This window comes from Salmo salar, chromosome 28 (genome assembly GCF_965601325.2).
Source record: "Salmo salar chromosome 28, fSalSal1, whole genome shotgun sequence".
NCBI lineage: Eukaryota > Metazoa > Chordata > Actinopteri > Salmoniformes > Salmonidae > Salmo > Salmo salar.
In genome coordinates, this window is record NC_138318.1 from 41,513,892 (window position 1) to 41,540,385 (window position 26,494).

General features: G+C 44.9%; 1 long non-coding RNA gene across 2 annotated transcripts; it reads left to right on the forward strand.

Moving 5' to 3' along the window:
- Positions 1 to 240: 240 nt before the first annotated feature.
- On the forward strand, positions 241 to 16,847 carry LOC106589991 (protein TBATA). Of its 2 annotated transcripts, none has more exons than XR_014383055.1 (9): positions 241 to 1,880; positions 2,384 to 2,594; positions 2,718 to 2,891; positions 9,538 to 9,626; positions 9,797 to 9,958; positions 14,098 to 14,179; positions 15,055 to 15,220; positions 15,824 to 15,867; positions 16,253 to 16,847. It is a non-coding gene; the product is annotated as a protein TBATA (long non-coding RNA). The 2 variants fall into 2 exon arrangements; XR_014383056.1 differs by having other exon boundaries at positions 242 to 1,880; positions 9,800 to 9,958.
- Positions 16,848 to 26,494: the final 9,647 nt, after the last annotated feature.

The window sequence follows — 26,494 nt, forward strand, 5'->3', positions numbered from 1 at the left end:
GACATCAATAAGGAATCATGCCGCAGGACCGGGAACCAGGTAAATCCAGGTGAATCCAGGTAAATCCAGGTGAATCCAGGTAAATCCAGGTGAATCCAGGTAAATCCAGGTGAATCCAGGTGAAAGCTATGTCATGGAAAGAGCAGGTGTTCTTATTGTTTTGTATACTCAGTGTAGGTAACTGCGTGCCATTTGGAATGTAGTCTGTGTCAGGGGCGGAAATCCCGGGGGGACGGGGACGGGGGGGACACGACCCCCCCATCCTGGGAAAAATATGATTTGTCCCCCCCCAATATATCACTGAAACATAACTATGTAATTTAAATAATATTAATAATACGCAATGAAAGCAATTGTGCTGATTATAGACACTTAATAGCTCGTTTTTAAGTTTCAAAAGATTGCGACCCCCCCCCGCCCTTTGCCTCACAATGGTTTGATCCACTGCCAGTTCCTTAGCTTGCTACGTAACTGCCGTGAGGTTCATCCAGTCAATCGCGCACACACACACTAGCTGAATGTGCAGAGCTAGCGCGCAAATATTAACTATTAAGCTAGCTAGTACCTATTCCATTTATGTGGCGTCGTCAAAGATGGAATCAGCATGCAGATGATGTAAGTTAGTGCTTCAAAGTCCCTGTGATAAGGTTAGCGATAAACTGAAGCCCAAACTGAACAGAACTACACTCTCTTCTACCATTGTCTTAAATATATTTAATGGTCTCGTTGCAAAAGCTAAATTGTCGCAAGGGAACTTTTATTTATTTTATTTCACCTTTATTTAACCCGGGTAGCAAAGATTATAGCAAACACCACTGAAACTGAATTGGTGCTCGCTAGCTTTGCAAATTCAGCTATTGTTGGAAGCCAGCCAATATGAAACAAACTATTAAAATTACAAAAGGTTGCAGCATATGTTGTGTAAATGGTGAACTCATACAGCTGTCAACTCTTGTCATTTTAATCCGTTTCACATTTGCTAGCTACCTTTTAGATCGAAGCCCAAATAGAATGATAAAAGATAAGATGATAGAAGCCCACCTCCTACTGTAAATAACCTGTGTGTGTAGCCAGCCAGCCAGGTAGAAAAATGGCAGAAAAATAAAAGACGGACATCAGAGTATTTTTCAATACACCAAAACGCAAAGTAAGAACCCTAGTAGCCTAATATCTCAAAGACTAGTTGATAAAATGTTCATAAGAAAGAAATTAAATTCTAATGGAAATGTTTCACAATGATGTCATTAGGCAGAGCAGGCAACAGATGGCACACAGACAGCAGAGTTGGGGACAGATATGCAGGGACAGACTGGCAGAGACAGGGAGTCTCAGGTAAGTTTGTTGAGTCTTTGTTTGGCAACATTATGAAAGGTTCTCAATTTTTTTGGACTTGTAAAATAGGAACATAATTGTAAAATGCCATGGATACCCCCACTCTCAACTTAAACTGGTGACTGAACTAAGATTTGTTAAAGGCAATGGTATTGCTGTTGTGATTAGTTGTGTAGTTTTGGGTACCGGTAGTTAGGAGTACGGGCAAACACCTTATTTCTTTGGTTCCTCAATATACATTTACCATATTACAATGTAGGCTATGTGTTACAGCACTACTTTTGATGTCCCCCTCAGGAATTGCTCTTGAGAAAATGTCATGTAATTGTCCCCTCCAAAGTTGATATCAGATTTTCGCCCCTGGTCTGTGTGTGGTCTCGGAACATACATGGATTTCCTCAGGGATTTATACACAAAGTTACAGTCCCCATTGTTAACCGGATGCTTTTATTTTTCATGTTGAGAGCTGGGTCTCCTAGCAACGTGGGAAACATTGGACGCTAAGTCAGAGTCTGAAGGCTGTGGAGAGGCTATGTGGACTTTCTGAGGTAGGATAAGTTTACATTTTATTTAACACAGTTTTTAAGAAAAAATCTGATTTTTGTTATTTTTCATGTCTTGCTTAACAGAACACTAGGCCTATAGATACGTAATATTAGATATTGTAAAATCATGAAGATATTTTATTTAAAAAAACAAAACAAAAAAAAACAAACATTTTAAGCACTAAATGTTCAACAACTTTGCCTACACAAGACTGTTTATAAAGTCCACAAGACTTCTCAAGTTTCCATGACAACATTATATTATTTATAAACAGTACGTGCACATGACAAGGCTTTGGGTTTGTATAGTGTGGAATTTAAATGTTACATTTCAATGGCAATTGATCTGTCTCTAATAGCACCATTTACATATCGCTTTTATCCAAAGCAGGTGACCCCGGGAATCGAACCCACAATCCTGCCATTAGCGAGCACCACGATCTACCAACAGGAGCTACATACAACCCTTCACATCCGCAATAAACTCTGTGATATTTCTCTCACAGATCATCATGCCGCTCTTTAACAGCCCAGATCCCTGTGGTGAAAAGAAAATATCTGACAGGAACACGGGTCATCGTGACGATCATGTTATGCCGTTCACGGCCGACGTTTCCAACATGGCCACTAGGGGCAGTCCACGATTTGGAGCGTTGAGTCACCACTCTTTCTTCTCTAGACACAACCCTCACCCACACAGAGTCACACACATCCAAGGTGAGAGACCGCATTGGACCAAAGCACCCTATTCCCTATAGAAGTGCACTTCTTTTGACCAGGGTCCGTAGGGAATAGGGTACCATTTGTGACACGGCCTCCGCCTTTTCTTTTCCTCTCTAGGTCTAAATGGGATTCCAGTATGCATGGTGAATGACGACTGGTATGTGACCACCTCACTATTCCCCCATCCGCTCATCAAGAGTCAGGTATTCAGGACAACTTCAGGAGCACCTTTCTCCCTGCCTGCAGGACACAGCGTGTTCGGGGGTAGATATAGCACCGGACACAGAACAGGTGAATTTATAAAGGTTGCAAACTTCCGGAAACTTTTCCCCCCAAAAAATGTCCAGGTTTTCCCAGAATTCCTGTTTAGAAGAATGAATTTGGTGCATTTTGAAATTAACATTGACAGATTAGAACATATTTTTCAGGTAATTTGCACATTCCCACCTGCGACAGCAGACACCACTGCCAATACAGTAGCTACTGTGGGTCTCTCTCTCTCTCTCTCTCTCTCTCTCATCCTGTTTGTAAAAGTAAAACATGTTTTTATGGTGGGCAGGTTGTTGGGTGTCCAGACCTCACTAGACGCAGGATTTGATCTGGAGAGAGGAGAAAGAGGTCAAGGCGTAGGATAGTTCTGCTTTAGTGGGACCAGTGGACTCAACAGGCTGAGTGAATGAGGAGCAGATGTCGGGAGGAGGAAGAGAATTAAGGAGGGAGGAGAAAGTGGAGAAGAGTTTCCCAGGGTTGGAGGCAGAAGCTTGACATTTTGAGTGATTGAAAGTGGCTTTAGCAGTGGATACAGAGGAAGAGAAGGGAGTGAAAGGATGATAGGTCCTACAGAAGTTTAGTTTTCCTACATTTCCGCTCAGCTACCCGGAGCTGAGCTGACTGTGCAGAAAGGGGGACAATGAGAGTCAAAGGAAGGAGAGTAGGGTCAAGAGGAAGAGTCAGGAAAAAGGAGGGAAAAACGATTGAGCAGAACGGAGAGAGGATATGATAGAAGAGGAGGAAGTAGTCGGGGAGAGAGGGAGCAAAGATTGCGGCAACGCATGACTATCTGGGCTGAGTGGTTAGGGTTGGAGAAGAGATGGAGAGGAAAGGAAGCTAAGTAGTGATCAGAGACCTGGAGGGGGGTTACAGTGAGATTAGTAGGAGAACAGAGATCTGGAGGGGGGTTACAGTGAGATTAGTAGGAGAACAGACCTGGAGGGGGGTTACAGTGAGATTAGTAGGAGAACAGAGACCTGGAGAGGGGTTACAGTGAGATTAGTAGGAGAACAGAGACCTGGAGGGGGGTTACAGTGAGATTAGTAGGAGAACAGACCTGGAGGGGGGTTGCAGTGAGATTAGTAGGAGAACAGACCTGGAGGGGGGTTGCAGTGAGATTAGTAGGAGAACAGAGACCTGGAGGGGGGTTACAGTGAGATTAGTATTGATCAGAGACCTGGAGGGGGGTTACAGTGAGATTAGTAGGAGAACAGAGACCTGGAGGGGGGTTGCAGTGAGATTAGTAGGAGAACAGAGACCTGGAGGGGGGTTACAGTGAGATTAGTATTGATCAGAGACCTGGAGGGGGGTTACAGTGAGATTAGTAGGAGAACAGAGACCTGGAGGGGGGTTACAGTGAGATTAGTATTGATCAGAGACCTGGAGGGGGGTTACAGTGAGATTAGTAGGAGAACAGACCTGGAGGGGGGTTACAGTGAGATTAGTAGGAGAACAGAGACCTGGAGGGGGGTTACAGTGAGATTAGTAGGAGAACAGAGATCTGGAGGGGGGTTACAGTGAGATTAGTAGGAGAACAGAGACCTGGGGGGGGGTTACAGTGAGATTAGTAGGAGAACAGAGACCTGGAGGGGGGTTACAGTGAGATTAGTAGGAGAACAGAGACCTGGAGGGGGGTTACAGTGAGATTAGTAGGAGAACAGAGACCTGGAGGGGGGTTACAGTGAGATTAGTAGGAGAACAGAGACCTGGAGGGGGGTTACAGTGAGATTAGTAGGAGAACAGAGACCTGGAGGGGGGTTACAGTGAGATTAGTAGGAGAACAGAGATCTGGAGGGGGGTTACAGTGCGATTAGTAGGAGAACAGAGACCTGGAGGGGGGTTACAGTGCGATTAGTAGGAGAACAGAGACCTGGAGGGGGGTTACAGTGAGATTAGTAGGAGAACAGAGACCTGGAGGGGGGTTACAGTGAGATTAGTAGGAGAACAGACCTGGAGGGGGGTTACAGTGAGATTAGTAGGAGAACAGAGACCTGGAGGGGGGTTACAGTGAGATTAGTAGGAGAACAGAGACCTGGAGGGGGGTTACAGTGAGATTAGTAGGAGAACAGACCTGGAGGGGGGTTACAGTGAGATTAGTAGGAGAACAGAGACCTGGAGGGGGGTTACAGTGAGATTAGTAGGAGAACAGAGACCTGGAGGGGGGTTACAGTGAGATTAGTAGGAGAACAGACCTGGAGGGGGGTTACAGTGAGATTAGTAGGAGAACAGAGACCTGGAGGGGGGTTACAGTGAGATTAGTAGGAGAACAGACCTGGAGGGGGGTTACAGTGAGATTAGTATTGATCAGAGACCTGGAGGGGGGTTACAGTGAGATTAGTAGGAGAACAGAGACCTGGAGGGGGGTTACAGTGAGATTAGTAGGAGAACAGAGACCTGGAGGGGGGTTACAGTGAGATTAGTAGGAGAACAGACCTGGAGGGGGGTTACAGTGAGATTAGTAGGAGAACAGAGACCTGGAGGGGGGTTACAGTGAGATTAGTAGGAGAACAGAGACCTGGAGGGGGGTTACAGTGAGATTAGTAGGAGAACAGAGACCTGGAGGGGGGTTACAGTGAGATTAGTAGGAGAACAGACCTGGAGGGGGGTTACAGTGAGATTAGTAGGAGAACAGAGACCTGGAGGGGGGTTACAGTGAGATTAGTAGGAGAACAGAGACCTGGAGGGGGGTTACAGTGAGATTAGTAGGAGAACAGAGACCTGGAGGGGGGGTTACAGTGAGATTAGTAGGAGAACAGAGACCTGGAGGGGGGTTACAGTGAGATTAGTAGGAGAACAGAGACCTGGAGGGGGGTTACAGTGAGATTAGTAGGAGAACAGAGATCTGGAGGGGGGTTACAGTGAGATTAGTAGGAGAACAGAGACCTGGAGGGGGGTTACAGTGAGATTAGTAGGAGAACAGACCTGGAGGGGGGTTACAGTGCGATTAGTAGGAGAACAGAGACCTGGAGGGGGGTTACAGTGAGATTAGTAGGAGAACAGAGACCTGGAGGGGGGTTACAGTGAGATTAGTAGGAGAACAGAGATCTGGAGGGGGGTTACAGTGAGATTAGTAGGAGAACAGAGACCTGGAGGGGGGTTACAGTGAGATTAGTAGGAGAACAGACCTGGAGAGGGGTTACAGTGAGATTAGTAGGAGAACAGAGACCTGGAGGGGGGTTACAGTGAGATTAGTAGGAGAACAGACCTGGAGGGGGGTTACAGTGAGATTAGTAGGAGAACAGAGACCTGGAGGGGGGTTACAGTGAGATTAGTAGGAGAACAGAGACCTGGAGGGGGGTTACAGTGAGATTAGTAGGAGAACAGAGATCTGGAGGGGGGTTACAGTGAGATTAGTAGGAGAACAGAGACCTGGAGGGGGGTTACAGTGAGATTAGTAGGAGAACAGACCTGGAGGGGGGTTACAGTGAGATTAGTAGGAGAACAGAGACCTGGAGGGGGGTTACAGTGAGATTAGTAGGAGAACAGAGATCTGGAGGGGGGTTACAGTGAGATTAGTAGGAGAATAGAGACCTGGAGGGGGGTTACAGTGAGATTAGTAGGAGAACAGAGACCTGGAGGGGGGTTACAGTGAGATTAGTAGGAGAACAGATCTGGAGGGGGGTTACAGTGAGATTAGTAGGAGAACAGAGACCTGGAGGGGGGTTACAGTGAGATTAGTAGGAGAACAGAGACCTGGAGGGGGGTTACAGTGAGATTAGTAGGAGAACAGAGACCTGGAGGGGGGTTACAGTGAGATTAGTAGGAGAACAGACCTGGAGGGGGGTTACAGTGAGATTAGTAGGAGAACAGAGACCTGGAGGGGGGTTACAGTGAGATTAGTAGGAGAACAGACCTGGAGGGGGGTTACAGTGAGATTAGTAGGAGAACAGAGATCTGGAGGGGGGTTACAATGAGATTAGTAGGAGAACAGAGACCTGGAGGGGGGTTACAGTGAGATTAGTAGGAGAACAGAGACCTGGAGGGGGGTTACAGTGAGATTAGTAGGAGAACAGACCTGGAGGGGGGTTACAGTGAGATTAGTAGGAGAACAGAGACCTGGAGGGGGGTTACAGTGAGATTAGTAGGAGAACAGAGACCTGGAGGGGGGTTACAGTGAGATTAGTAGGAGAACAGACCTGGAGGGGGGTTACAGTGAGATTAGTAGGAGAACAGAGACCTGGAGGGGGGTTACAGTGAGATTAGTAGGAGAACAGAGACCTGGAGGGGGGTTACAGTGAGATTAGTAGGAGAACAGACCTGGAGGGGGGTTACAGTGAGATTAGTAGGAGAACAGAGACCTGGAGGGGGGTTACAGTGAGATTAGTAGGAGAACAGAGACCTGGAGGGGGGTTACAGTGAGATTAGTAGGAGAACAGAGACCTGGAGGGGGGTTACAGTGAGATTAGTAGGAGAACAGACCTGGAGGGGGGTTACAGTGAGATTAGTAGGAGAACAGAGACCTGGAGGGGGGTTACAGTGAGATTAGTAGGAGAACAGAGACCTGGAGGGGGGTTACAGTGAGATTAGTAGGAGAACAGACCTGGAGGGGGGTTACAGTGAGATTAGTAGGAGAACAGAGACCTGGAGGGGGGTTACAGTGAGATTAGTAGGAGAACAGAGACCTGGAGGGGGGTTACAGTGAGATTAGTAGGAGAACAGAGACCTGGAGGGGGGTTACAGTGAGATTAGTAGGAGAACAGAGACCTGGAGGGGGGTTACAGTGAGATTAGTAGGAGAACAGAGACCTGGAGGGGGGTTACAGTGAGATTAGTAGGAGAACAGAGACCTGGAGGGGGGTTACAGTGAGATTAGTAGGAGAACAGAGACCTGGAGGGGGGTTACAGTGAGATTAGTAGGAGAACAGACCTGGAGGGGGGTTACAGTGAGATTAGTAGGAGAACAGGGACCTGGAGGGGGGTTACAGTGAGATTAGTAGGAGAACAGACCTGGAGGGGGGTTACAGTGAGATTAGTAGGAGAACATAGACCTGGAGGGGGGTTACAGTGAGATTAGTAGGAGAACAGAGACCTGGAGGGGGGTTACAGTGAGATTAGTAGGAGAACAGAGACCTGGAGGGGGGTTACAGTGAGATTAGTAGAGAACAGAGACCTGGAGGGGGGTTACAGTGAGATTAGTAGGAGAACAGAGATCTCGAGGGGGGTTACAGTGAGATTAGTAGGAGAACAGAGACCTGGAGGGGGGTTACAGTGAGATTAGTAGGAGAACAGACCTGGAGGGGGGTTACAGTGAGATTAGTAGGAGAACAGAGACCTGGAGGGGGGTTACAGTGAGATTAGTAGGAGAACAGAGACCTGGAGGGGGGTTACAGTGAGATTAGTAGGAGAACAGAGACCTGGAGGGGGGTTACAGTGAGATTAGTAGGAGAACAGAGACCTGGAGGGGGGTTACAGTGAGATTAGTAGGAGAACAGAGACCTGGAGGGGGGTTACAGTGAGATTAGTAGGAGACCAGAGACCTGGAGGGGGGTTACAGTGCGATTAGTAGGAGAACAGAGATCTGGAGGGGGGTTACAGTGAGATTAGTAGGAGAACAGAGACCTGGAGGGGGGTTACAGTGAGATTAGTAGGAGAACAGACCTGGAGGGGGGTTACAGTGAGATTAGTAGGAGAACAGAGACCTGGAGGGGGGTTACAGTGAGATTAGTAGGAGAACAGAGACCTGGAGGGGGGTTGCAGTGCGATTAGTAGGAGAACAGAGATCTGGAGGGGGGGTTACAGTGAGATTAGTAGGAGAACAGAGACCTGGAGGGGGGTGACAGTGAGATTAGTAGGAGAACAGAGACCTGGAGGGGGGTTGCAGTGAGATTAGTAGGAGAACAGAGACCTGGAGGGGGGGTTACAGTGACATTAGTAGGAGAACAGCCTCTAGTGAAGACGGGGTCAAGCGTATTGCCTTCCTCTTGAGTGGGAGGTGACTGGAAAAGGGTCAGGCATCGGGAGGATAACGTCGCCCAGTACGATGAGTGGTGAACCATCGTTGGAAAATGATATTTTCAAGGTGTCCAGCTCATTGAGGAACTCTCTAAGTGCACCTGGTGGGTGATAGATGACAACAATGTTATGCTTGAGTGGACAAGTGACGGTGACTGCATGGAATTCAAATGTGGAAATAGATAGGTGAGATAGGAGGAAAACAGAATCTCCTCTTAGGAGAAATGAGTAGCCCTGTGCGACGAGAGGTAATAAATAAAAAATCATCAATTATTTATAATATATATATATAAAAAAAAAAGCCACCAGTCGGCCATGTTGGCACTTCCCAGAAAAAGCAGTCCTCCATTGGAATGAATGGAATTCTACAGTATTTCAATTGCATAACATGTATTTAAGCATTTTTTGTTGTTGTTGTTGTTGTTGTTGTTGTTGTTGTGGGTAGTCTCATTTATACCTGTCACTAATGTACTTTTCTATTTTTTAATTAATTTGTAAATATTTCTAAAAACATAATTCCACTTATTATGGGGCCAGTGTGAAGGCCAGTGACACACAATCTCAATGTAATCCTTTTTAAAGGCTGTAAGACAACAAAATGTGGAAAAAGTGAAAAATACTTTTCTGAAGACACTGTAAATGATATCTATAAACAGACAAATAAACAGGGTTAAGTGAGATTTCATTGCTAATGCTCTTTCGTCTTTGCGTTAAAGCTCTGTTATCAGAAGCCTGGAAAGAGGAGTTGAAAGATCTGTCTGCAAAAGTCAATGATTCTACTCAGGACAAAAAAGACACGAAAGATGTAAGTACATTAATTTAAACAAAATCATCAATTATTTATAACATTGGGATTGTTCTTGTCGTTATTTAGACAGTAGCTGAAATATCATGTCTGTTTGACCTTGTCTGTGTGTGTGTGTGTGTGTGTGTGTGTGTGTGTGTGTGTGTGTGTGTGTGTGTCATACTATACAGGAGAATGAAGAGGAGGGTCTGGGACTGGTCCAGAGGAAGACCCAGTACTCGGCCAAGACAGGAAGGATCATCCCTCCTTCCTCTCAGGCTTATCAGCGTAGCCACCAGCCTCAGACCCCCCGTCACCCCCCTGACCCAGGTCTACATCTGCAGGAACTTATGGTACTGTACCGTCTTTCACACGGTACTGTACCGTCTTTCACACGGTACTGTACCGTCTTTCACACGGTACTGTACCGTCTTTCACACGGTACTGTACCGTCTTTCACATGTTCTGTATAACCGAAACGGTATATACATTTCATTTATTATTACTACTACTGCTATTATTATTATTATTATTATTACTCTGATGCTATTATTATTACTACTGCTATTATTATTATTATTATTATTACTACTACTATTATTATTATTATTATTATTATTACTACTACTGTTATTATTATTATTATCCGATTATTATTATTATTGCTGCTATTAATATTATTATTATTATTACTACTGCTATTATTATTATTATTATTATTATTACTACTGCTATTATTATTATTATTATTATTACTACTACTACTGCTATTATTATTACTAATTATTATTATTATTACTACTGCTATTATTATTATTATTATTATTATTATTGCTACTGCTATTATTATTATTATTATTATTATTGCTACTATTATTATTATTATTATTATTACTACTACTACTGCTATTATTTTATAATTATTGTTATTATTACTACTGCTATTATTATTATTATTATTATCCATGATTATCCAGATTATTATTATTATTATTGCTGCTATTAATATTATTATTATTATTACTACTACTGCTATATTATTATTATTATTATTATTATTATTATTATTATCCAGATTATTATTATTATTATTATTGCTGCTATTAATATTATTATTATTATTACTACTGCTATTATTATTATTATTATTATTATTATTACTACTACTGCTATTATTATTATTATTATTATTACTACTGCTATTATTATTATTATTATTATTACTGCTATTATTATTATTAATTATTGTTATTATTACTACTGCTATTATTATTATTATTATTATTGCCGTATTATTATTATTATTAGCGCTATTATTATTATTATTATTATTACTACTGCTATTATTATTATTATTATTACTGCTATTATTATTATTATTATTATTGCTATTATTATTATTATTATTACTACTGCTATTATTATTATAATTATTATTATTGTTATTATTACTACTGCTATTATTATTATTATTATCATTCTTATCATCCAGATTATTATTATTATTATTATTGTTGCTGCTATTAATAGTATTATTATTATTACTACTGCTGCTATTATTAATATTATTACTGCTATTATTATTATTATTATTATTATTACTGCTATTATTATTATTATTATTATTATTACTACTGCTATTATTATTATTATTATTGTTATTATTACTACTGCTATTATTATTATTATTATTATTATTATTATTATTATTATTATTATTATTATTATTGTTATTATTACTACTGCTATTATTATTATTATTATTATTATTATTATTATTATTATTATTATTATTATTATTGTTATTATTACTACTGCTATTATTATTATTATTATTGTTATTATTATTACTGCTATTATTATTATTATTATTATTATTTTCCAGATTATTATTATTATTATTATTACTACTGCTGCTATTATTAATATTATTACTGCTATTATTATTATTATTATTATTACTGCTATTATTATTATTATTATTGTTATTATTACTATTATTATTATTATTCTCCAGATTATTATTATTATTATTATTGCTGCTATTAATATTATTAATATTATTTATTTATTTTTTATTATTATTATTATTATTATTCTCCTGCTCTAAAGGGAAGGGAAAATGTTTCCCCCTCCATTCTCCTGCTCTAAAGGGAAGGGGAAAATGTTTCCCCCTCCATTCTCCCTCTGTAAAACTTCTGAATAATTTAATTAAACATGTATCTAAAATAAATATTATATTGCTCTAAACTATCAATTAAACAAAGCAGATCAGAGACATGAGATACTGGAGTATTTCATGATGTGGTGTTGAACAACGGCCATTTTGATAAATAATCATTACCTGTTTATATTAATCAGAATAGACTGTCTGTGTTAGATTACCTGTTTATATTAATCAGAATAGACTGTCTGTGTTAGATTACCTGTTTATATTCATCAGAATAGACTGTCTGTGTTAGATTACCTGTTTATATTCATCAGAATAGACTGTCTGTGTTAGATTACCTGTTTATATTCATCAGAATAGACTGTCTGTGTTAGATTACCCGTTTACATTCATCAGAATAGACTGTCTGTGTTAGATTACCTGTTTACATTCATCAGAATAGACTGTCTGTGTTAGATTACCTGTTTATATTCATCAGAATAGACTGTCTGTGTTAGATTACCTGTTTATATTAATCAGAATAGACTGTCTGTGTTAGATTACCTGTTTATATTCATCAGAATAGACTGTCTGTGTTAGATTACCTGTTTATATTAATCAGAATAGACTGTCTGTGTTAGATTACCTGTTTACATTCATCAGAATAGACTGTCTGTGTTAGATTACCTGTTTATATTCATCAGAATAGACTGTCTGTGTTAGATTACCTGTTTACATTCATCAGAATAGACTGTCTGTGTTAGATTACCTGTTTATATTCATTAGAATAGACTGTCTGTGTTAGATTACCTGTTTATATTCATCAGAATAGACTGTCTGTGTTAGATTACCTGTTTATATTAATCAGAATAGACTGTCTGTGTTAGATTACCTGTTTACATTCATCAGAATAGACTGTCTGTGTTAGATTACCTGTTTATATTAATCAGAATAGACTGTCTGTGTTAGATTACCTGTTTATATTAATCAGAATAGACTGTCTGTGTTAGATTACCTGTTTACATTCATCAGAATAGACTGTCTGTGTTAGATTACCTGTTTATATTAATCAGAATAGACTGTCTGTGTTAGATTACCTGTTTACATTCATCAGAATAGACTGTCTGTGTTAGATGACCTGTTTATATTAATCAGAATAGACTGTCTGTGTTAGATTACCTGTTTATATTCATCAGAATAGACTGTCTGTGTTAGATTACCTGTTTATATTCATCAGAATAGACTGTCTGTGTTAGATTACCTGTTTATATTCATCAGAATAGACTGTCTGTGTTAGATTACCTGTTTATATTCATCAGAATAGACTGTCTGTGTTAGATTACCTGTTTATATTCATCAGAATAGACTGTCTGTGTTAGATTACCTGATTTGATATCATCGGACATGGAAAAAAAGAATCAAAGCTCCAGAAATACACAGAAATACACAGAAATACACAGAGAATGTGTGAGTTGATTTCAGGCTAACAGACTTCAACAGAGCTAAGCTCCTGAGGCAATCACATCTCCATTCACAGAGCGAGAAACAATCTTTCTAGTCTCATTTATACCTGCCACTAACATGTGTCCTTTGTCTGCATTCTGTTTGTGCCCACATTATCTAAAATATGTTTACACATGGTGTTAAAATGTGTCTCATATCCGTCCACTGTGCCCACATTGTGACCAGATTTCTTGGTACCTCCCTGTATGCAGATTAATGGAGCGCCATGCTTTCAAAATAGTAGTTTATTTTAAGACTCAAGTTGATGCCGTAAGTCAATGGTGTCACCTGTCAATGATTATAAAAAGGCAGGATACTGATGATTTAAAATGGTTTCACTGTCCAGGTCCATTTACACTTGTAAGATATCCAGACACATTACGTGCCTGACTACCTCCGGAGGTGGTCAGGAAGATCAGATCACAATCAGATCACAATGTGTCGTTTAATCGTCTACACCTGTCTGTAAATGTGGGCACAATCAGAAAGTGAACAAGATCAGGACAGAGGACGCATGTTAAAACCAGGTTTTAACAGGGCTGAAGATGTGTTTAACACACAAGAATTATTCAATATCTTGAGATGTCAAACAAATCTATTCAGTTTTGTGTCACTCTGTCATGGCCCTCTCCTCTCTCCTCTCCTCACCTCCTCTCTCCTTTCCTCCTCCTCTTCTCTCCTCCTCTCCTTTCATCCTCTCCTTCTCTCCTTTCCTCCTCTTCTCTCCTCCTCTCCTTCCTACTCTTCTCTCCTCCTCTTCTCTCCTCCTCTCCTCTCTCCTTTCCTCCTCTTCTCTCCTCCTCTCCTTTCCTTTCCTCCTCTCCTCTCTCCTCTTGACAGGTGCTGGAGCTGCTGTGTCAAATCCTTCAGACTGACTCCTTATCATTGGTCCAGCAGTGGCTGCTGCTCGCGGGCCAGAGGGGTAAAAACATCCTATTCAATCATATTTATCAATCAAATGTATTTATAAATCCCTTTTTACATCAGCAGATATCAGAGCTTAGTTAGAACCCAGCCTGAAACCCCAAAGAGCAAACAATACTTTATACTGTACTACTGCTAACCAGGAAAAAGACAGAGACAGAGATCGAGAGAGATCGAGCAAGAGAGCGAGAGAGCGAGTGAGAGAGCGAGCGAAAGAGAGAGAGCGAGAGAGCGAGTGAGTGAGAGCGAAAGAGAGAGAGAGCGAAAGAGAGAGAACGAAAGAGAGAGCGAAAGAGAGAGAGAGAGAGAGAGAGAGAGAGCGAAAGAGAGAGCGAGAGAGAGCGAGAGAGAGCGCGAGAGAGAGCGCGAGAGAGAATGAGAGAGAGCAAAAGAGAGAGAGCGAGAGAGCGAGTGAGAGAGCGAGAGAGCGAGTGAGAGAGCGAGCGAAAGAGAGAGAGCGAGAGAGCGAGAGCGAAAGAGAGAGAGAGAGCGAAAGAGAGCGAGAGAGAGCGCGAGAGAGAGCGAGAGAGAGCGCGAGAGAGCGCGAGAGAGTGAGCGAGAGCGAGAGAGAGAGCGAGAAAGAGCGCGCGAGAGAGAGCGAGAGAGAGCGAAAGAGAGAGCGAGAGAGAGAGAGAGAGAGCGAAAGAGAGCGAAAAAAAGCGAGCGAGAGCGAAAGAGAGCTAAAGAGAGCGAGAGCGAAACACAGAGAGAGAGCGAGAGAGAGAGCGCGAGAGAGAGCGAGAGCGCGAGAGAGAGCGAGACAGAGCGCGAGAGAGAGAGAGCAAGAGAGAGCGAGACAGAAAGAGAGAAAGACAGAAAGAGACCAGGTGATGGGGTTGATTCAGTGAATCTAACTCCCAGTTGACTCCCTAGAGAAGGACCTGGTGATGGGATTGATTCAACAGGCCATGAAGGACAGTGTCTTCCCAAGGCAGCAGAGGTTGACTGAGTGCGAGGTACCCAGAAGCCATCCACGCACCTCTCTGTCAGGCCGGGTACTTACTAGCTGTGGACATACAAAACTAAGACTTCATACCAGGTCGGTGTGGTTCACAAACCAACAAAAAAGTGTTTACATTTTAGTCATTTAGCAGATGCTCTTATCCAGAGCGACTTACAGTAGTGAATGCATACATTTCATACATTTTTTTCTCTCCGTACTGGTCCCCCGTGGGAATCGAACCCACAACCCTGGTGTTGCAAACACCATGCTCTACCAACTGAGCCACACGTTTACCAGGGTTTACCAGGTTTACCAGGGTTTACCAGGGTGTACCAGGGTGTACCAGGGTTTACCAGGGTGTACCAGGGTTTACCAGGGTGTACCAGGGTTTACCAGGGTGTACCAGGGTTTACCAGGGTGTACCAGGGTGTACCAGGGTGTACCAGGGTGCACCAGGGTTTACCAGGGTGTACCAGGGTTTACCAGGGTGTACCAGGGTTTACCATGGTGTACCAGGGTTTACCAGGGTGTACCAGGTTTTACCAGGGTGTACCAGGGTTTACCAGGGTGTACCAGGGTTTACCAGGGTGTACCAGGGTGTACCAGGGTTTACCAGGGTGTACCAGGGTGTACCAGGGTTTACCAGGGTTTACCAGGATTTACGGAACCTGAAAAAAAATGCTTTGTTTCCTTTCACAGTTCATCCCAAATGCATCTGCCAATCAGCAAGGAGGACACACCAGGTAATGCTAACGTTTGTCTTGAAGTTGAATTCTAGTGGATGAGAAGGTACAGGACTACTATGGGGGCTATTTATTGGACTGAGTCACCACTAGGCATGCTTACTGAACAAGTCTATACACACACACACACACACACGCACACACACACACACACACACGCCCCCCCCCCCCCCCCCGCACGCCCCCGCGGTAGCACCTTACCTGACAGTGGCTATCAAACATCAACGTACCTGACAGTTTCTATCGTACATCAAAGTTCTGCATGTATTTCATAGAATGGAATGACATGTGGACTGTTTCCCAACCAACAAGGTTGATCACGGTTAGGTAACATATTTGACCAGCTCTTGTCCTTTCCTCTCAAAGCTTCTGTTATTTCTTCCAGAGATGATTGGAGAAGCGGAGGTCCTTGAGGTCCACCCAGAAAGCCCGAAACCGCCCGAAACTAAACAACATATTGCCCAGGATGATCAGAACGACCAGTGTGATCAGAATAATTAGACTCCCTTATAGTGTAAAAGGCTTCTGTTTTAATCATTTAATGTAGTTAGTAGGAAGTGTCACGTCCTGACCAGTATAAGGGGTTATTTGTTATTTTAGTTTGGTCAGGGCGTGGCAGGGGAGTGTTTGTTTAGAGTGTTCCTGGGTGTTTGGTCTATGTTCTATGTTAGTGTATTTCTATGTTCAGTCTAGTCGTTCTATTTCTATGTTTAGGGTTTTTGATTGACCTTCAATTGGAGGCAGCTGTTCCTCGTTGCCTCTGATTGAAGGTCCTATGTTTAGGGTTTTTGATTGACCTTCAATTGGAGGCAGCTGTTCCTCGTTGCCTCTGATTGAAGGTCCTATGTATAGGGGTTTTGTGCTGTGGGGGTTTGTGGGTAGTTGTCTCCTGTTTAGTGTCGTTCATAGTTTTTTTTGTATACGTGATTTGTTTGTTTTTCCTTCTTTTAAAAATGAATAAAGAAGATGAGTTCACGCTGCACCTTGGTCCAATCCTTACGACGCCCGTTACAGGAAGCGTGTTTATGTATTCAAAAACATTCTCTGACTAGTTATTCTGTATGATGTAACACTGTTGTCATGGTTCACTTCTCAAACAATTCTGAGCCAATTAAATCAGACTATTGTCCCACTTTTGTTCGATTTTATTAGCTCGGCATATGTTCTGCAAGGCGATGTATGACCACAGTGTGTTTAGATGCCTGAGACTGTGAGACATGCAATGCCAGGCTAGGTTAACAGCTATCTGGATAATGACTCACAATTATCTTTTAATTATATCTCTAATTTAGATAGCAATAAACAAAAAGGCATTATTGAACTATCCAGGTGTCCAATACGTGTCATTGTAGCTATTCTCGTCCCCTAGATTTCTATACATTTTAATCATTGGTCAATTGCACACAAGGTCCAACAGAAATTTGACTTCCGCTTTTAACCCAACCTCTCCGAAAGACACACATACTGTACATGTTTTTGGAGAGCTGTTGTTGTGGGGGTTGGAGAGCTGTGTGGGGCTGCCTCACTAAGAGCCCAGAGAGCTGTTGTTGTGGGGGTTGGAGAGCTGTGTGGGGCTGCCTCACTAAGAGCCCAGAGAGCTGTTGTTGTGGGGGTTGGAGAGCTGTGTGGGGCTGCCTCACTAAGAGCCCAGAGAGCTGTTGTTGTGGGGGTTTGGAGAGCTGTGTGGGGCTGCCTCACTAAGAGCCCAGAGAGCTGTTGTTGTGGGGGTTGGAGAGCTGTGTGGGGCTGCCTCACTAAGAGCCCAGAGAGCTGTTGTTGTGGGGGTTGGAGAGCTGTGTGGGGCTGCCTCACTAAGAGCCCAGAGAGCTGTTGTTGTGGGGGTTGGAGAGCTGTGTGGGGCTGCCTCACTAAGAGCCCAGAGAGCTGTTGTTGTGGGGGTTGGAGAGCTGTGTGGGGCTGCCTCACTAAGAGCCCAGAGAGCTGTTGTTGTGGGGGTTTGGAGAGCTGTGTGGGGCTGCCTCACTAAGAGCCCAGAGAGCTGTTGTTGTGGGGGTTGGAGAGCTGTGTGGGGCTGCCTCACTAAGAGCCCAGAGAGCTGTTGTTGTGGGGGTTGGAGAGCTGTGTGGGGCTGCCTCACTAAGAGCCCAGAGAGCTGTTGTTGTGGGGGTTGGAGAGCTGTGTGGGGCTGCCTCACCAAGAGCCCAGAGAGCTGTTGTTGTGGGGGTTAAGTGCCTTGCTCAAGGGTACGATGGCAGGCAATGGCATCTACGATTCGATACCAGCAACCCTCTGGTTGCCAGCTCATTTCCCAACAGATTTTTCCCATCGGACCTGGGATTTGACCTGGCAACCCTCCGGTTGCTGGCTCGCCTCTCTAACCGCTAGGTTCCTGCCGATAGAGGACTCCTTTTTGTATCTGTGCCATTATGTCGTCTGTGACAGCACGGGCAGCACCATTGAGGATATATCCATTTGAAATAAGTACATTTTTCTAATTCTTTTGCGTTTGCAAAAAGATTTAAACTAATATTGGTGATTTATCAGCCACCTGCAATGCTGGAGTACTGAACTAAACCCTGGAGTACTGAACTAAACCCTGGAGTACTGAACTAAACCCTGGAGTACTGAACCACACCCTGGAGTACTGGACCACACCCTGGAGTACTGAACCAAACCCTGGAGAACTGAACCAAACCCTGGAGTACTGAACCAAACCCTGGAGTACTGAACCACACCCTGGAGTACTGAACCACACCCTGGAGTACTGAACCAAACCCTGGAGTACTGAACCAAACCCTGGAGTACTGAACCAAACCCTGGAGTACTGAACTAAACCCTGGAGTACTGAGCCAAACCCTGGAGTACTGAACCACACCCTGGAGTACTGAACCACACCCTGGAGTACTGAACCACACCCTGGAGTACTGAACCACACCCTGGAGTACTGAACCACACCCTGGAGTACTGAACCACACCCTGGAGTACTGAACCACACCCTGGAGTACTGAACCAAACCCTGGAGTACTGAACTAAACCCTGGAGTACTGAACCACACCCTGGAGTACTGAACTACATCCCTGGAGTACTGAACCACACCCTGGAGTACTGAACCACACCCTGGAGTACTGAACCACACCCTGGAGTACTGAACTAAACCCTGGAGTACTGAACCAAACCCTGGAGTACTGAACCACACCCTGGAGTACTGAACCACACCCTGGAGTACTGAACCAAACCCTGGAGTACTGAACCAAACCCTGGAGTACTGAACCAAACCCTGGAGTACTGAACCACACCCTGGAGTACTGAACCAAACCCTGGAGTACTGAACCACACCCTGGAGTACTGAACCACACCCTGGAGTACTGAACCACACCCTGGAGTACTGAACCACACCCTGGAGTACTGAACCACACCCTGGAGTACTGAACCACACCCTGGAGTACTGAACCACACCCTGGAGTACTGAACCACACCCTGGAGTACCGAACCAAACCCTGGAGTACTGAACCACACCCTGGAGTACTGAACCAAACCCTGGAGTACCGGACCACACCCTGGAGTACTGGACCACACCCTGGAGTACTGAACCACACCCTGGAGTACTGAACCACACCCTGGAGTACTGAACTAAACCCTGGAGTACTGAACCACACCCTGGAGTACTGAACCACACCCTGGAGTACTGAACGACACCCTGGAGTACTGAACCACACCCTGGAGTACTGAACCACACCCTGGAGTACTGAACCAAACCCTGGAGTACTGAACCAAACCCTGGAGTACTGAACCACACCCTGGAGTACTGAACCACACCCTGGAGTACTGAACCAAACCCTGGAGTACTGAACCACACCCTGGAGTACTGAACCACACCCTGGAGTACTGAACCACACCCTGGAGTACTGAACCACACCCTGGAGTACCGAACCAAACCCTGGAGTACTGAACCACACCCTGGAGTACTGAACCACACCCTGGAGTACTGAACCACACCCTGGAGTACCGAACCAAACCCTGGAGTACCGAACCACACCCTGGAGTACTGAACCACACCCTGGAGTACTGAACCACACCCTGGAGTACCGAACCAAACCCTGTGTGATTTATATATTGTGGCCACTAGATGGCGGTGATGAATCAAATAAACTGTATTGGTCACATACACAGACTTGCAGATGTTACAGTTTTTCTCCATTGGTTTGGCTCATTTCTTGAAACAGAAATTACATTCTCAAAACTCTAAGATCATTTGGCAAAACAGTCTTACAGTTCAGCACAACACTGTAGCTCACTTGCAAAAGCTCATATCTCTCCTAAAGCTGTTCACTCATGCTTCAGAACTAAATTCCTTTCCCATATAAAGAGTCAGTGCCACGAAAATGGCAAAGATCCTTCTCAATTGCTTTGGCTCATTTCTTGAAACAGACCGGACGTTCTCAACACTCTTGGTGCTTTAACCAAAACTAAATTTCCTTCTCATTTAAACAGTCAGTGCTCCCAAAATGCTTCGTCCCTTTGGCATTGTGTAAGCACTGCAAGTCAAAATGTTTAGATGTTTTGTCACTATGGCAGAGGACCATTGAAATATCCCTCATGTCCACCTTTCAGTCTTAGCCCAGTCCTTCATTGACAATGGTTACTGTACTGTTTTTGTTGTCCAGCTAACAGAATACAATTGTGTATAAAACTGAAAAAAAGAAATAGGATTTTAGGGTAAGAGTAGCCTCCAAGGTTTGACATCACACATTGCGCTCATACTGCCAAGGAAATTGTAACCATTATCATTCACACACATAAAGTAACTTCCATACATCAGAGTAAAAAGAAAATGTATACAGCATAATATACTGTAATATAAACACACAAACAAAAAAACAATGTAAATTATATGCAGCCTACAGTGTTGTAAATAAAGCTGGAGTTTCACAACTAACAGTTCTTCACTGGTCGCTGTCCTCACCCTCCCTCTCCTGGCCACCATCCTCACCCTCCTGGCCATCCACACGCTGCTGTCTGTCTGGCCACAGATTCTCGTCCACATCACAGCGTATATTCTCCCTTGCGATGCAACGAGGGAAGAAACGGCGTGCATGTCGCAACCATCCCCTACACTGATCTCCTGTAATATCCTCACACGCAGCGTCCATTGCATGGAGCAGGGACCTCTGATCTTGAGCCCGATGCTCATACACTCTCCACCTCCAAGCGGAGAAATACTCCTCAATAGGATTGAGGAAAGGAGAGTAAGGTGGTAGGAACACCATGACCATCCTTGGATGAGTATTGAACCAGGCCCTGATGAGCGGGCCACGGTGGAAATTCACATTGTCCCATACAATGACATATTGTGGTAGGTGAGGCCCTACGAGACCTCTCTCATTTTCAGGGATCAAATCAAAAATGAAGGCTGTCCAAGAAGATGAGGAGCTTCTGTGTATTGTATGGGCCAAGACTGGGGATGTGAGTGGCCACACCATTCTCAGATGTGGCAGCACACATAGTTATATTGCCCCCTCGCTGGCCTGGGACATCCGCCGTGGCCCGGTGGCCAATAATATTACGGCCACGTCTTCGGCCCTTGGCCAGGTTGAAGCCAGCTTCATCAAACGAACACGAGGATGTGATGGGTCTCGTTTCCTTCCAATGCCATTATTCTCTCTACAATAGCGTAAAAAAAATAAAACATCAAATCAGTCATACAGAAGAGTCATACACTACAGTTACAGACAATTACATAGGAATAGTCTATGTTCTCCACAAGTTCAATATACTACTGGCCACTACTCCAGTGGTTCCAAACCTGGGGTACATGTACCCCTATGCAGAGGTACTACAGGGGGTATTTGACAGAAAGGGGAGGGGGGGAAATCATCAATGACTAGACTTACTGAAATGTTACAGTAAAAACCCACAGTATTAGATAGATTTACATGGGAGGCACTAAATTGCAGCTCTTTGACCCCTTTTCTTATTGTATGTTATATTCTTCAAAATAAGGATTATAATGATAATTGCATCATACAGTAAGCTGCAGTTTTTAGGCGAAATGTTGAAGTCAGATAAATCAAATACTTCCATACCTGGATTACCTGGATACCCAAATCAGGTAAAGTGGGTACTGAAGCCAAAAAAACGTTTGGGAACCACTGCTTAATTGTAAAAAGGTTATAATGACGGACAACCAGTAACTGACTTACATGTACATACTGGTACCGCAGCTCTTTCACTCTATCAGAGTTCCTCTCAAATGGTACCCTGTAAATTTGCTTCATTGTCATCTGATGCTTCTTCAATATCCGGTCTATTGTGGAGTTGCTTATAGAGTTGACATTTTGGAATATGGCATTGTCTTGTAGGATTGCAGCGCGGATCTGTCTCAATGTGATGGCATTATTTGCCATCACCATGTTACAGATCTGTTGTTCTCGTTGTTCATTGAGAAGTTTTCCTCTGCCACCCGTGCAAGGTTGTCGTCCAATCCTAGATATAGAAGTCAAAGGATAACACTCCATTCGTAATGTATACCTTATGTATTCCTTACAGAATGAGTTACCTATGTAATTGTATTGCTGTTTTACTTACAGTAACTTTACCACAATTCTAATGCGTCACTGCACAGTGACTGGAATACTACTGTAAACTGTATCATCAATAAACTATTCCATAGTTTATTTTCTCCAATGTTTTTCTTGTCATTTTTAGTATCATAACATCCCATTGAGGTAAGATATTACTGTAGGCCTATTACACACACACACACACACACACACACTAAATGAATAGGTAAATGTGTAAATAAATATATTTCTTGCTCTATGCACAGTGTCCTGTCCTATACAACATATAATTCCATCATTGACTGACTACATACCTGTTTCCCTGCGAAAGGTTTGGATGATGGAGGAGACTGTTGAGCAAGGCACATTAGGCTGCACTCGGCGACCTGCCTCCGCCATTGTGAGGCCATGGTTGATGACATGGTCTATAATTGTGACCCGAATTTCATCCGGGACAGCATGGTGTCTTCGTGCTCCTCGGCCTCTTCCCCCTATTCCACCACCACGCACCCTTACTCCTCCTCTTCTTCCTCTTCCTCGAGCAGGCAGTTGCCCTTGTTCATTTACTTGGCCAGTTGCCTCCATGTTCAGAAATTGTACTGGTCCTGCATGGTCAAGCTCTTTACATACATGTTTGGCAGCATTCACAGTCATGGACAGCACCTGTCAGGTAACTAAACATACTGTTTGATTGGTCATCTGAGATGTGTGAAACTCCTCCTTCGTCAGTCTAGTTTCACCTGACTGTCAATTGCTGTAATAAATGTATCAAATGTTCCAAGGGATTCATGGTATTATGTTCTTTACTAATTTTGACAATTGAACAGACTATTGTGCATGTGATGACTTATACAGTGAAATGACGCTGTAATGGATCTTCTTAGAGAAGTGGAGGAGTCAGGCGCAGGGATGAAGGTAAACAAAACGTGTTTACTAAAATTATTCAATCCATCTTCTCTTAAAAATACATAGTCTGGAGAAAACACCTCCAACTACACTAAACGGACAAACAATCACCGACAAGACAAACAGGAAATGCAGAGGTTTAAATAATGAACATAATTAGGGAAACTCAAAGCAGGTGTACACAATAAAGACAAAACCAAACGAACAGTGAAACATCGATCGGTGGCAACTAGTAAGCCGGTGACGTCGACCGCCGAACGCCGCCCGAACAAGGAGAGGGGTCGACTTCGGCGGGAGTCGTGACAGTACCCCCCCCCCCTGACGCGCGGCTCCAGCAGCACGCCGACACCGGCCTCGGGGACGACCCGGAGGACGGGGAGCAGGGCGATCCGGACGGAAGCGATGAAAATCCTGGATTAACGATGGATGCAGGATGTCTTCCGCCGGTACCCAGCTTCGCTCCTCCGGGCCATACCCCTCCCACTCCACGAGGTACTGAAGGCCCCTCGCCCGACGTCTGGAGTCCATAATGGCTCGTACGGTATATTCCGGGGCCCCCTCGATGTCCAGAGGGGGCGGAGGAACCTCCCGTACCTCTGACTGCTGGAGCGGACCAGTTACCACCGGCCTGAGGAGAGACACATGGAACGAGGGGTTAATATGATAATCAGGGGGAAGTTGTAACCTATAACAAACCTCGTTCAATCTCCTCAGGACTTTAAATGGCCCCACAAACCGCGGACCCAGCTTCCGGCAGGGCAGGTGAAGGGGCAGGTTTCGGGTCGAGAGCCAGACCCGATCCCCCGGGGCATAAACCGGGGCCTCACTGCGGTGGCTGTCGGCACTCGCCTTTTGCCGCCTGATGGCTCGTTGCAGACGTACATGGGCAGCGTTCCATGTCTCCTCCGAGTGAGGACCGGCTGATACCCTAGCACACACTGAAAAGGGGTAAGGTTAGTGGAAGAGTGGCGTAAGGAATTTTGGGCCATCTCCGCCCAAGGGATAAATGATGCCCACTCTCCCGGCCGGTCCTGGCAATAGGACCGCAGAAACCTACCCACCTCTTGGTTGACTCTTTCCACCTGCCCATTACTCTCGGGGTGGAACCCTGAGGTAAGACTGACCGAGACCCCCAGGCGTTCCATAAACACCCTCCAGACTCTAGACGTAAATTGGGGACCCCGATCAGAGACTATATCCTCAGGCACCCCGTAGTGCCGGAATACATGGGTAAATAGGGCCTCCGCAGTCTGTAGGGCCGTAGGGAGACCGGGCAAAGGAAGGAGACGGCAGGACTTAGAAAACCGATCCACAACGACCAGGACCGTGGTGTTCCCCCGTGACGGGGGAAGATCCGTCACGAAATCCACCGATAGGTGTGACCACGGTCGTTGCGGAACGGGAAGGGGTTGTAATTTCCCTCTGGGCAGATGTCTAGGTGCCTTGCACTGTGCGCATACCGAACAGGAGGAGACATAAACCCTCACGTCCTTGGCTAACGTGGGCCACCAGTACTTCCCCGTCAGGCAGCGCACCGTCCGACCTATACCAGGATGACCAGAGGAGGGTGATGTGTGGGCCCAACGATCGCGAACATCAAAAGGCATGTACACGCGCCCAACGGGACACTGGGAGGGAGTGGGTTCTGCACGTGACGCCCGTTCGATGTCCGCGTCCACCTCCCATACCACCGGTGCCACCAGGCATGAGGCTGGAATTATGGGAGTGGGCTCTGTGGACCGCTCCTCTATATCATACAGCCGGGACAGTGCGTCTGCCTTGACGTTCTGGGAACCTGGTTTATAAGAAAGAGTGAAAGAAAAGCGTGTGAAAAACATAGCCCACCTAGCCTGGCGAGGGTTCAGTCTCCTCGCTGCCCGAATATACTCCAGATTTCGGTGGTCAGTCCAAATGAGGAAAGGGTGTCTAGCCCCCTCAAGCCAATGTCTCCACGCTTTCAGAGCCCCGACAACAGCTAACAACTCCCTATCCCCCACGTCATAGTTTCGCTCCGCCGGGCTGAGCTTCTTCGAAAAGAAAGCACAGGGGCGGAGTTTTGGTGGGTTACCCGAGCGCTGAGATAGCACAGCCCCTATTCCAGCTTCGGATGCATCCACCTCAACTATGAACGCTAAGGAGGGATCAGGATGCGCCAGCACTGGAGCCGTGGTAAACAGAGCCTTCAGGTTACCAAAAGCTCTGTCCGCCTCAGCCGACCACCGCAACGGTCCCCCCTTCAGTAAGGAGGTAATGGGAGCCGCCACCTGGCCAAAGCCCCGGATAAACCTCCAGTAGTAGTTGGCAAACCCTAAAAACCGCTGCACCTCCTTTACCGTGGTTGGAGTCGGCCAATTACGCACGGCTGAAATGCGGTCAGTCTCCATCTCCACCCCTGACGCGGACACACGGTACCCAAGGAAGGAGACGGACTGTTGAAAGAACAGACATTTCTCCGCCTTGACGTAAAGGTCATGCTCCAACAGTCGACCAAGCACCGTACGCACAAGGGACACATGCTCAGCGCGGGTGGTGGAGTATATGAGAATATCATCTATATACACCACTACACCCCGCCCGTGCAGGTCCCTGAAGATCTCATCCACAAATGATTGGAAGACGGATGGAGCATTCATTAACCCATACGGCATGACGAGGTACTCATAGTGCCCAGATGTAGTGCTAAATGCCGTCTTCCACTCATCCCCTCCCCTGATACACACCAGATTGTACACGCTCCTGAGGTCCAATTTTGTGAAGAAGCGCGCCCCGAGCAATGACTCTGTCATACTGGCGATCAGAGGTAGCGGGTAACTGTATTTCACAGTAATCTGGTTCAAACCTCGATAGTCAATGCACGGGCGTAAACCTCCATCCTTCTTCTTCACAAAAAAGAAGCTCGAGGAGACAGGTGAAATGGAGGGCCGAATGTATCCCTGTCCCAGAGATTCAGCGACATATGTTTCCATAGCCGCCGTCTCCTCCTGTGACAGAGGATACACGTGACTCCTGGGAAGTGCAGCACCCTCCAGGAGATTTATCGCACAGTCCCCCGGTCGATGGGGTGGTAATTGAGTCGCCTTCCTTTTACAGAAGTCGATTGCCAAATCGGCATATTCGGGGGGAATGTGCATGGTGGAAACCTGGTTTGGCTTTCCACCGTAGTGGCACCTAAGGAAACACCTAAACACCTCCCTGAACAC